The sequence below is a fragment of the Nipponia nippon genome, unplaced genomic scaffold (genome assembly GCF_047370975.1).
Source record: "Nipponia nippon isolate SJK-2023a ecotype South Korea unplaced genomic scaffold, ASM4737097v1 scaffold_3, whole genome shotgun sequence".
Taxonomy (NCBI): Eukaryota; Metazoa; Chordata; class Aves; order Pelecaniformes; family Threskiornithidae; genus Nipponia; species Nipponia nippon.
Genome location: NW_028262347.1, coordinates 122,915,876 through 122,925,982, shown reverse-complemented (window position 1 = coordinate 122,925,982; position 10,107 = coordinate 122,915,876). Strand labels below are relative to the sequence as shown.

The 10,107-nt window shown below is 53.2% G+C and overlaps 2 protein-coding genes and 1 long non-coding RNA gene across 6 annotated transcripts in view; 2 read left to right on the top strand and 1 right to left on the bottom strand.

Annotated features, from left to right (window-relative positions):
- The window catches only part of EEF1AKMT2 (EEF1A lysine methyltransferase 2), a 29,257-nt gene that overhangs the window by 12,690 nt on the left and 6,460 nt on the right, over positions 1-10,107 (top strand). The window lies entirely within an intron of this gene.
- LOC148054892 (uncharacterized) lies at positions 1,163-4,779 on the bottom strand. Of its 3 annotated transcripts, XR_015706304.1 has the most exons (5): positions 4,632-4,778; positions 3,693-4,228; positions 3,136-3,206; positions 2,335-2,536; positions 1,163-2,098 (listed from the first exon to the last, which is right to left on the bottom strand). It is a non-coding gene; the product is annotated as an uncharacterized LOC148054892 (long non-coding RNA). The 3 variants fall into 3 exon arrangements; XR_015706305.1 differs by having other exon boundaries at positions 1,163-2,536; positions 2,876-3,206; positions 4,632-4,779; XR_015706303.1 differs by having other exon boundaries at positions 1,163-2,536; positions 4,632-4,777.
- FAM53B (family with sequence similarity 53 member B) overlaps positions 4,789-10,107 on the top strand; it is a 56,471-nt gene continuing 51,152 nt past the window's right edge. The window contains exon 1 of one of the 2 annotated variants that reach the window (XM_087764596.1): positions 4,789-4,913. The gene's annotated coding sequence lies outside the window, so the exon portion shown is untranslated. The remainder of the gene's footprint in view (positions 4,914-10,107) is intronic. The other variant, XM_087764597.1, reaches the window with a different exon arrangement.

Genomic DNA, 10,107 nt, shown 5'->3' with positions numbered 1-10,107 from the left:
GTTTCAAAGACTGACCAGGGGATACCAATACGGAAGCGTGCCTGCAGTACAGGATTTGCTGTACAGAACCAGAGTGCTCTCAGAGGCTGGGCTGACGTCTTCAGAGGGTTTGCATTATCCTTGTCTTTAAGCAATGAAAAAGATTCTTGTCTGAGGGAGCATGTCCGTGGCTAGAAACGGAAATGTTCTCCCATATAATTTGCATCCAAATTATTTCACTTCTGCACAGGTTTCTGGTGCAGGCTGTGACGGCTGTGGGGCCGAAGGGTCAAAGGCCTGAATGGGCAAACGAGGGGATGAACTGAAACCGCTCGCTTAGAACAACTGGGCTTTGTGTCCAGGTGTGCAAGGCGAAGCCACGTGTGCAAGCTAGATAGAGAACTGTGAAGCTACGGAGCTGGGCTGACACCGATCTTAGCAGCTTCTTCGGAGTTATTTTTACGTGAGGATGAGTTCTTGAATAGCTTTTCTGGTACATTAGGCACAGCAAGCTTTTCTTCATCGCCAACACTGGCTTCCATGTATTTCCATGTTCCAGGAATGCACTGGCAGCACTGTAGCCATTGTAAGGAAAATCTGCATATATATACTCTGCTATGTCCGTTCTGCTGTGTTCCAGGGTGCCTGGTAAAAGACTGCCAAAATCTATGTTATTTCATACCAGACAAAATCTTTAAGTATGGTATTTAGCAACATACAGCAAAATTTTCAGTGTTTTGGCACTCAGATTGCTTTCCTAATCTTGGCATGCTGAAAGGTAAAGAACATGACTTGCTACAACAATAACTGCTTTATTTTATAGGCCCTCTAAGCATTTTAACATATCGAATCGTCTCCTGTAAAGTACGTGGAAAGCGCATAGAACATAAACGGGCCGGGGCTTTGCGTTGCCGTGAGGAGACCTGCCTTCGCATTCCCGTTGCTCGCTGCTGTTTCTGGGGTGGGAGGAGAGGAAGCCTGTGCCGCGCGGCGTTACCAACCCCTCAGCTGCACGGGCGGTACGGATGCCTGCGGAGGGGACGGCTCTATCGTATGCCTTGGCTGAAGCACGTTGAGCATGATCTAACCCTTGTGGGTAGCAGCTAAATTGAGGAACAATTAATGGATACCTAGGGCTTTCAGTGAAAGGGGATGAGGTGTTATAGCCTCAAGACAAAGGAGGGAAAGGAACGCTGGTGTGTTTTATTTGACACAAATAAGGGAAAAGCCAACCTGTGGCTTAATTTCCATTTGTTAGGTAACAGTATAGCTTGAAATGAGCCCATTTCTAGGTTACTGGAAATTAAACTGAGTGCTGTCAGGCAAACAAATGATGTAGCCGCAAGGTAGCATATAAATTCTGGATAATCGCGAGTGCGTAAGCCCGTGCCGGAGAGCCAGAGCTAATAAACACTAGCGAGGGAACAGAAACGAACCTCAGCACAGTCACTCCAGCAGCCAAGTATTCATGGACAGTGTCACATGTCAAGCAGAGGTGGGAAGAATGTGCATTTACTGAGTAATTTGAAATGTTGATAGGGTTGTGAACTGAAACCTCGCATCGGCAGCACAGAGACGTGCACGCATGGTGTCACAGGCCTGCATCCAGCCTGAAACACCGACCAAGGAAAGGCAGTCTGAAGGTTTATTAGTTAGATTTTCTCTAGTGCTTCCCCCTAAAAAACAAGTTGGTGTTTCAGCAGAAGGATCTAGGCTTTTTTGCCCCAATTTGCAGTAGTAGTTAGCCTCGCTGACTGCTGCCCTCCCGTAGGGCACCTGAACTCCATGGGTACTGCATTTCTGCGTATCCAACGTAGCGTGCTGCTTTGGGGTACATCCACAGCTCCCTCGGTTTTTGTGAACGGACAACTAACTCTTGGCTTATCTTAAGCTAATTCAGACACAAACATGGCTGACAACGTGATTAGCGCTTTCAAGTGAGAGAAGGGTTCACACGTGTATTTCATGGTCCATTTATTTTATGTCAGCTGTTTCCATTGCACCTACTCTGGGGCTGCCTGTAGCTCAGCAGTCGTGCCCTCTGCCAAGGTAGGGAGGGAGGCAGCAAGCGAAGCAGGGAGCCGAAACACAAAGCTGTTGCCTGTGCGCAGCAAATAACCTGTGAAATAAAAGAAGGGGTTTTAGGTTTGGTGCAAATCCCTTCGTATGCCAAATGTAGTAAGAACTACACTCCTCGTTGCAACCCTCTCTGGACAGCAACGCTTAGCTTGTTTTGTTTATCAGGTCTCCTCGATTCAGATACAATCAACGCGTTCTAGGGCAGAGAGTATTACAGAGACATGCTTGTTCCCTGAGTATGAAGTATTTGTTAAAAACACTTCTGCTTGCTGTTACTTAGATTCTGTGAATTTCAGGATTTCCCCTGAAACTGGAGCGTGGCTTCTGAAACTGGTCTCCATTTTGTGCTGGTGGAGCCAAGATGTCCCTGTGAGCACGCGGTTCCCAGCACAGCCGGGCGGCTGGGACATCAGCCTGCGACTGGGACGCTCCGACTCTCTGCATGGCCTTGGGCGAGTCCGTTGCCTGTGTTCCTTGCCTGGCAGGAGAAGCAGGAGGATAAAACCATAAATAACTGGGAATGCTCAGGTGCTTAGAACAGCACAGAGTTGTAGGTCATCACGAAAAGGACACTTCTGAAATTACTAGCAACCACGGTGCATACGACTCAAATAACAACAAACTGCAGTAGTGAACCATTAGAAAGGCTACACAGAAAGCAGATTGTAACCGAACAGCCAAATCCTGTGCACTGGAAGTGAAGGGAATTGTGTCTGTCCACAGGGCTTAGCAATGTTACATCTAAATGTTTTAATGACTTGGACCCCGGTATAATTTCAGAAGGGTCATGGGGATCGTTAGCTTTTTTCCTACTCACAGAGTTTCCATCTCCGTAAGGAAGGCTCCTAGTCAGTGGGTAGCAAAGGCGCTGACATCCGAGACAAAACCACAAATTAAATCAGCTCAGAATTTAACTAAAGGAATTTTCAGTCCACGATGACTAAACTCTCATGCCCAGCTCTTTAAAGCTTGAAAGTGAGTTCCCTCTTTTCCCCCTCTGACAAAGATCATCTGGACTGTCACCAGAGCGGGGACCTGCAGCCAGCCTTTACATTTAAACACGGCTGAAAATATTACCTGTGGAAAACAGGTTTATGCTTCGGCAACAGGCTTTCACGCACACTGGTGATGCTCCACAGCCAACTCATCTGTTGGAAAGCACAAAGGATGAGAGGCAAAAAATGCTGGGTTTGGACCTAGCTGCAGAAGCAGACAGCAAGCGACCTTCCGCTTGGCTCTTGGAGACCAAGCTTGCACTGCGCAAGGCTGCCACAGGAATGGATTCAATTACGCTGCAAGCTTTATTACTGAAATATTCAGCTGGGAAACCATAAGAAAACATTCTCAAACTTGATTCCCGAAGTTCTGGAAAAGGAGTTTGCAAGTGTTTTATTGCTACCAGTCTCAATACACGGTAAGAAAAGCAAATACTGAGCGGGATGGAGGAGCTTGATGCAAAAGGTCGTTCACATCATCAGGCCCTTTTTCCTGGTTGTAGCCCACTCACACTGGTCGCTCTCGTCTAATTTTATATGTATCGAGTACGGAGCCACTTCTGTTGAGATCAGTCCTTGCTGTGTTGGCGGGAGCTGCTCCCTTGGTTGAATTTTCTCCTGCTACTTCTGCTTACTTACCTCTTTTCCTCTTTGTTACATTAAATACTGATAGTCTTCCTCGACATGTCTTTGGTCTCTTGAGCCGTGCACCAGCGGGGCAGGACATCCAGAGCACCGCTGAGCTACGGAGCTGAAGCTCCCTTCCCTTGCTCGTCCCCGCTTGCCGTCCCCAGCCGTGTGCCCGCCCGGCCGGGCGGGTGAAATTTAGATGCTGAAGCCTCAGATTCGTTCCTGATGACATCTGCGTCGTCTGCTTGCATATGTTCGAGATTAACGTTTAGGCTCTGTTTCTGTAATGAGTTCTAAATCTTCCTTTTAGCTGTCATGTCGTTTCCTCGTTCGCTAATGATGCTCGCTCTCGGAAGAAGCCTACGTGCGGTTCAGCTCGGATGGACAGGGAATGTTGTGATTGCTGGAGCAGGTTGCTTCGGAAGGCTGTCGCCTCGGAGCGAGGCCGAGCAGACGTGTCTTTGGGCGCTGCGGGGGATGCACGGCCGCCTTCGCTCTGGCAGTATTTTGCTCCGCTCCTGTTCCGCCCAATGCCAAAAGAAACGCTGGGAAAATGGAGGAAAGTTAAGGAGCGGGATTTTTCTTGCCGAATCCCACCGGCGGGTACCGCGGCGTGTCTCTGTCAGGCAGTAACGCCTCAGGGCTGCTTCTGGGGGGGCCGGGGCCGCCGGAGCCCGGCCCCCGCCGGCGGCCGCGCCAGCAGGAGTCACCCTCGGCCTCCGAACGGGCGGCGGGGCCGGGCCGGGCTGCGCGGGCCTAAGGCGGCGGGGGAGCAGCGCCGGGCCTCGCCCCCCCCGGCGCCGGGCCCCGCTCGCCGCCTGCGCTCGCTGCTTTTCGTTATTTTTAGGGACCGTTTTCCCCCCCCTCCCACGCTCGCTCTGGGCGCTGGGTGACCCGGGGATGCCCGCTCAAGGCGGCGGCCGGGGCTCTTTCCCCCCCCCCCCTTACCTCGCACCGGTGCGCGGGTCCCCGCCGCGCCCTCCGCAGCCGCCCGGGGCCGGGGGCGGGGGGGCTCCGCTGGGCTCCGCAGGTGCGGAACGGGCCGGGCCGGGCCGGGCCCTGCCTCCGCCGGCCCCGCTCAGGAAGTGACAAGCGCATTTCCTCCTCCTTCCCTCCCTCCTTCCCTCCGCCCGCCCCGCCCGCAGCACGGCGGCGGCGGCGGCAGAGGGAGCGGCGGCTCGGAGCGGCCCCCCACAGCCGGCCCGGCCGGGCCGCGCCGCCGCCACCACGGTAAGGGCCCGGGCGGGACCGTGCGCGGAGCGGGGCCGCGCTGCGCTGCGCTGTCACTCGCGGCGTGTCCCTGCGTGGGGCGGGGGCGGGGGGGGGGGTGGCGGACAAAGGGCGGCGGTGCGCCCTGCTGCCCTGCCCGGGGCACGGCGCGGGTGAGGGGAGCGGAGGCCGAGGGTGGCTCCCGCCGGCCGCCGGGCATCCTCGCCCAGCGGGCTGGGGGCTGCCCGCCTTTGTGCCGCGCTCCCCCGGCTCTCGACCCCTGGGGAGTTGAGCGGTGCCGGGGCTCGGAGCACCCCGGTCCGGCGGGGTTCGGCCGCGGGGGGAGCCGCCCCCGGCGTCCGGAGGTGCAGCGGGGGTGGCTCCCGGCGTCTGCCCCGGCAGCGGCGTGGGCTCCGCGGGGCGATGCCGAGCGCTTGCCGCGGGGGAAAACCCTGCCGGGGCGAGCTCGGGTGGCCTGGCCGCGGCCCGGGGGAAGGTCGCCTCTCCGAGGCTCGGTGTGCCTCCCCTCCTCAGGTTACCCTGCCTTCGCCGCTGTAATTTCCTCCGACGAATGGATCAACACGTGCTTTCCTTTCCCCGGGCCGAGAGCGATGCTTAACAGGGCTGAAACTTGGATGTTGGCGAGCTCGGTACCGAGCCGCCCGGGCCGGGGGTCTGGCAGGGGGCTGCGGCGCGGGGCAGCGGTGGACGTGGCCGAGCATCGCTGCAGAGATGCTCTCCGGGCTGTCCAAGGCCGTGGCACCCGCTTCCCACGGCGCCCTGCCACGGTTTTGGCGCCCGGCACGTGCGAGCTCACCCGGTGGCTCGCGGCGTCGAGGGAAGGGCGCAGGCCTGCGCTGTGGGGCTTTGCCAGCCGCCCCGCGTCCCCCGCGGGGTCTCCGGCGCCAAACTCCTCCCTGTGCAAAGCACCCTGGCAGCAGAGTTGCCCTGGAAAGTCCGTGAGTCTCGTTTCTCCCCTCGCTGACGTCAGGTTGTTCGAATCGTACGGTACGTGAAGATTTCACGTATAGATGTACGCAAAGATTTAATGAATAAGGGTTTTCTCCTCGGTCGTTTTAAGATTTAATTTACTCGACGGAGAGCGAGTTTGCAACAGCACGGTGCCTGTCGCTGGGTAGTGCCGCCGTCTCGCTCCGCGCCGTGCGGTCTCCACAGACGCCGGTGTACCTTGGCAGCGCACCCCCTCCTTAGGAAATCCTCTGGAGTAAAAAGTAAGCATAATTTGTTATGAAATAGGCTGATAGACCAAACTTCAGTTTGCGATTGAAACCAGATGTGCATATTTTCCTTTTGAATCCTCAAACAATAATAAAAGTCTATTTTGACGGATTAAAAACTACTTGCGAATTGCAGAGGTAGCAGTGTCTTGCAGTAACACTGTAAAAACACGCAGGGCCGTGAGCGTCTCTGCCCGTCTCTGAGCACTAGCAGGTATCTCCGGTCGCAGGGGGCTGCTGCTGCCTTCCCTCCGGTCGCAGGGCTCGTGTAAGGTGCAGATTCCCTCAGCCCGCCTCCGACGCGGGCAGAAATATTTACTAGGGCTTGGCTGAGGGCTGGAAAAAGAAATAAAGAAACCCCAAAACAATGTAGGTAATGTTTCTAGAGAAAATATTTGGGGTGGGTCACGAAACAGATTAATTAGAGTGATAGTAAAAAACCTGAATTTCAGAGTGGTTTGCTCTGTCCTTACCTGTCGTGGCTCACTGTAGGTTTGAAGAGAGCTTCTGATTTATTTCTTAATTTTCAAAAATCCTCCGGAGCCGGAGGATGCTTGTGGTGGTGGGTGTGTTAGACCCGGCTCCGGCGCGGCTGGGCTCCGGGGTGCAGGATTAGGGATGTTCGCCCCGTGCTGGAGGCGCTTCTCTTAGGGAAGGACACAGCCTCCTCGCTTTCAAACGTGTGGGGAAAAACCCAGCCAAAACAACCTGCCGTGGAGTTGTTTCCTTCTCTCCACTTCAAAGGAGAGGACACCCCACCGAGCACGGCCGTGCGTGCCGGTGGTTTTGCATCCGAATCCCTGGATCCAGACCTTCTCGCTTCCAGGTTAAACCCAGAGGAGGGAGGGAAACTTGTGACTTCTAGCTCTGCACAGGGCCAAGGTCTCCAAGAACCGCTTCAGTTATAGAAAGCAGATGGCCTGCGGGAGGGAGAGCAGTAAGAGCTCATGCTGTTGAATGCAAAACTTTGCATGTAAAGTCAGGGCAAATCAATTCAGTAGATAGTTGATTTCTGTGAGTGAGATCCAAAGTTTTACATACAGAGATCAAGCAGAGTGTAGGGCAGAGCCAGCACCGATGTAGGCTCATTTTCAGGTATGGATACCTGCGTGAATAAGTACGTGTGCATAAGTATGCACACATGCAAATAGGTAAACATATACCAATATAAATCCCAAAATCTGCTTTGGTTAATTGTAATTATTTTTTTTTAGTATCAAAGACTTGCTTCACTTTCAGCAAAGGTATAGGTAGCACAAGACATACAACTCTGCTGAAACACCTGTATTTCTGTGCAGACCAGGCATGATGGACCATGGCCTGAAGGGGGATGGAGGGGAACAAGGTTTCTCCAATTTGTCCATTTTATTATTACTGGTCGACTTCTGATTTCTCAAATGTCAGCTGCGTGGTTTGAGGCTGTTCTTCCTTTTTCTTTCTTCCTTGTAATGTTGTGTAGAGTTTCTTTTCTTGATCTTCATCGCGATGGAGGTAGTTTGTGCTTTTCTTGTAAAATCTCAGGTAGAAAAGAGGACACCCCAGGTCAAAAGGGCTGATTTTGGTTCTGTTTCCTTCCCCCTCCCATATCGCATGGTTTGTAGAATGATTTTGCTGGGAAATAGTCCTCATGAACATTAATCTGTGGCAGAGCAGACTTTGGACCAACGGGCTGGGGCAGGGCGAGGTGCCAGAGATGCTCATAGCTCTTCGGAGAGCTCAGCCCGGTGGGGCTGGGTCTCCTTCCCATGTCCCAGGGGAGGGAGAGGGGAAGCAGAGCCTTTGCACCAGGTCTGCCCTCACCAAAACTAGGATTGAGAGAGTTGAAAATACCTCCAGAAAGACAAGCCCACATTTTATTCCCGTGGCCGTGGGGGACCAGGCCAGCAGAGGAGCCGGGGAGGTTGATCCTCCGTAGCTCTTCAAGCAAGCTCTCTTCATGGCTTTTTTTTTTTTTTTTCCGCTCCTTTCTCTCCCAAAACGGGGAGGAGGAGGAAGAGGAAGCAAGCCTGCTGACTGGGGGAAACAGAACAAAAAAAAAAAAAAAAGGAGGTCTAACGGGTAGCAGAGGGCTCTGACTATTGGCGGTCTCACGTGCCTGGTCCGATGTGGTGGTGGAGCAAGGCAGTGATAGCCGTTTCTTGGCCGCCTCCTCCGGCACGCCGCGGTTTGCGTTGCAGGGGTCCCTGCGGGGCCGTGCAAAAATATCACCAAAACAACAGCTCCTCCAGCGCGTCTGCTCCCCGGAGAGCTAAATATAAACTAATGGGGTGAAGAGAAGGGAATTTTCCACCATGCTACTCATCTGCGCCTGCGAGCCTGCTGGGTCATGAAGCCTGGTGGGCTGCTCCCTGCCCGAGCCCGCTCCCTGCCGACCCCGACGGCACAAGTGCCACCGCTCTCTTTAGAGATGAGACCTTCCATAAATTCCTCGAAAGCAGTCAGGGCAGTGGCAGACCTGAGCCCTGGAGCTCTGGTTCTGCACTCGAGTATCCCTATGAACAGTGGCTGTGTTATAATTATGAAAAAGGACTTTTCCAAGGTCACGCTACGTGTCCGCAGTCGCAGCCCGGCTGCCCACAACCCAGCTATTTGCTTAGAGCAGCAATGCAGAACGTGGCTCTGGTACAGTGAACCGGAGAGCAGATCCTCGGGCTGTTTTGTTTTTCCAAACTTTTACGAGTTGGCTGCCTTTAGAGAGACAAAAATTCCCAGGCAAGAGCTTATTTCTGAAGCCCCGCCAAGCTGGTGCGAGCTCTGATAGTACAAGCTGTCGATGCGTGAGCCTTTAGTCATCAACAGGTGAAGTAGGTATTGAAAATTAAAAAGTGTCATCATGCAATTAATTTACAGCCAGAATTTCTCCTGGCTTCAGGTGGTTGATCCCTGAGTTATGAAGCCTATGATGTTAGATATGTAAGATACAGCATCTTGTGCATCTGACACGTGCTATGTAAGATAAATAAGATTTGCTACGTTAGAAGTTTCTGTTGAAAGGCGCAGAAGGGGGAAGCTGCGTTAGACTGACCTGGAGGAGCACCGAAGCCTGCACGAAGCACGGCTGCTCCTGGCACCGCAGGCTGGGGGTCCCCAGGTGGGGGGTACCCAAGTGAGTTTGGCTCTGTAATCGCTGTATTTGAGTAATATTTTAAGAACTGGTTGAGTGAGTGCAAAAAATCTGTTCTGGTGCATTGAGTTTCTATACCTCCCCCCTAAAAAAAAGTGCCCGAGGGAGACTTGGTCATGGTTTTTGCTTTTAGAGGATTAAATATAGCAGCATCATTGGTGTCACTCCTCTGTAGTCCATTTGAAGCATCTCTTGGGCTATATCATTCCCTGTATTCATGGATCTTGGCCATAGCTTTTGCTTTCAGCAGCCAGAGTTCAGGGCTTGCGCTGTGCGGTAGGTATAGGACCATAGTTAAAGAAGAGTTTTACTTTGTGGCTGTTTTGTGCTTATATATTGTTACGTCTCCTAGGGTTTGTAAAAAATGAAATCTGGCAAACTTTGATCCGGCAGCTGGAAAACCTGCTCTCCCTCTCTCTGCTCAAAACCAGCCCTCGAAAGGAAGGACCAAAAATGCTCTCGATGGCAGAGGAGAAGCGGGGCTCGGTGGCGGTGGTGTCAAGGTGCACCAGCAACTTGCTTTGGTCTCAGCGGCTGGTCTGGACTGGAGGGGTTAAGAGATGCACCCCTCATCCTGCTCCTAAATCTGAGGTCTCCTCAGGGATGAGTTAAAGCATGTTATGCACTTACTCGCATTTAAGAAATTTCTTTTTTGTCCTTTTCCCCACGGTGACTCGCAGTGACCCGAGATGAGCCTTCGTGCTCCTCTGCCTCAGTTGCCCCAGCTGTACAACTGCCTTCATCGCTGTTCTGCACTGCTGGGAGACATTAGGGAAGGAAAACAGCATTAATGAAGACAATGAGTCTTGTCTCTGGTTAGGATAGCCTAGCAGCGCGGTTAGGCCAGATGGTG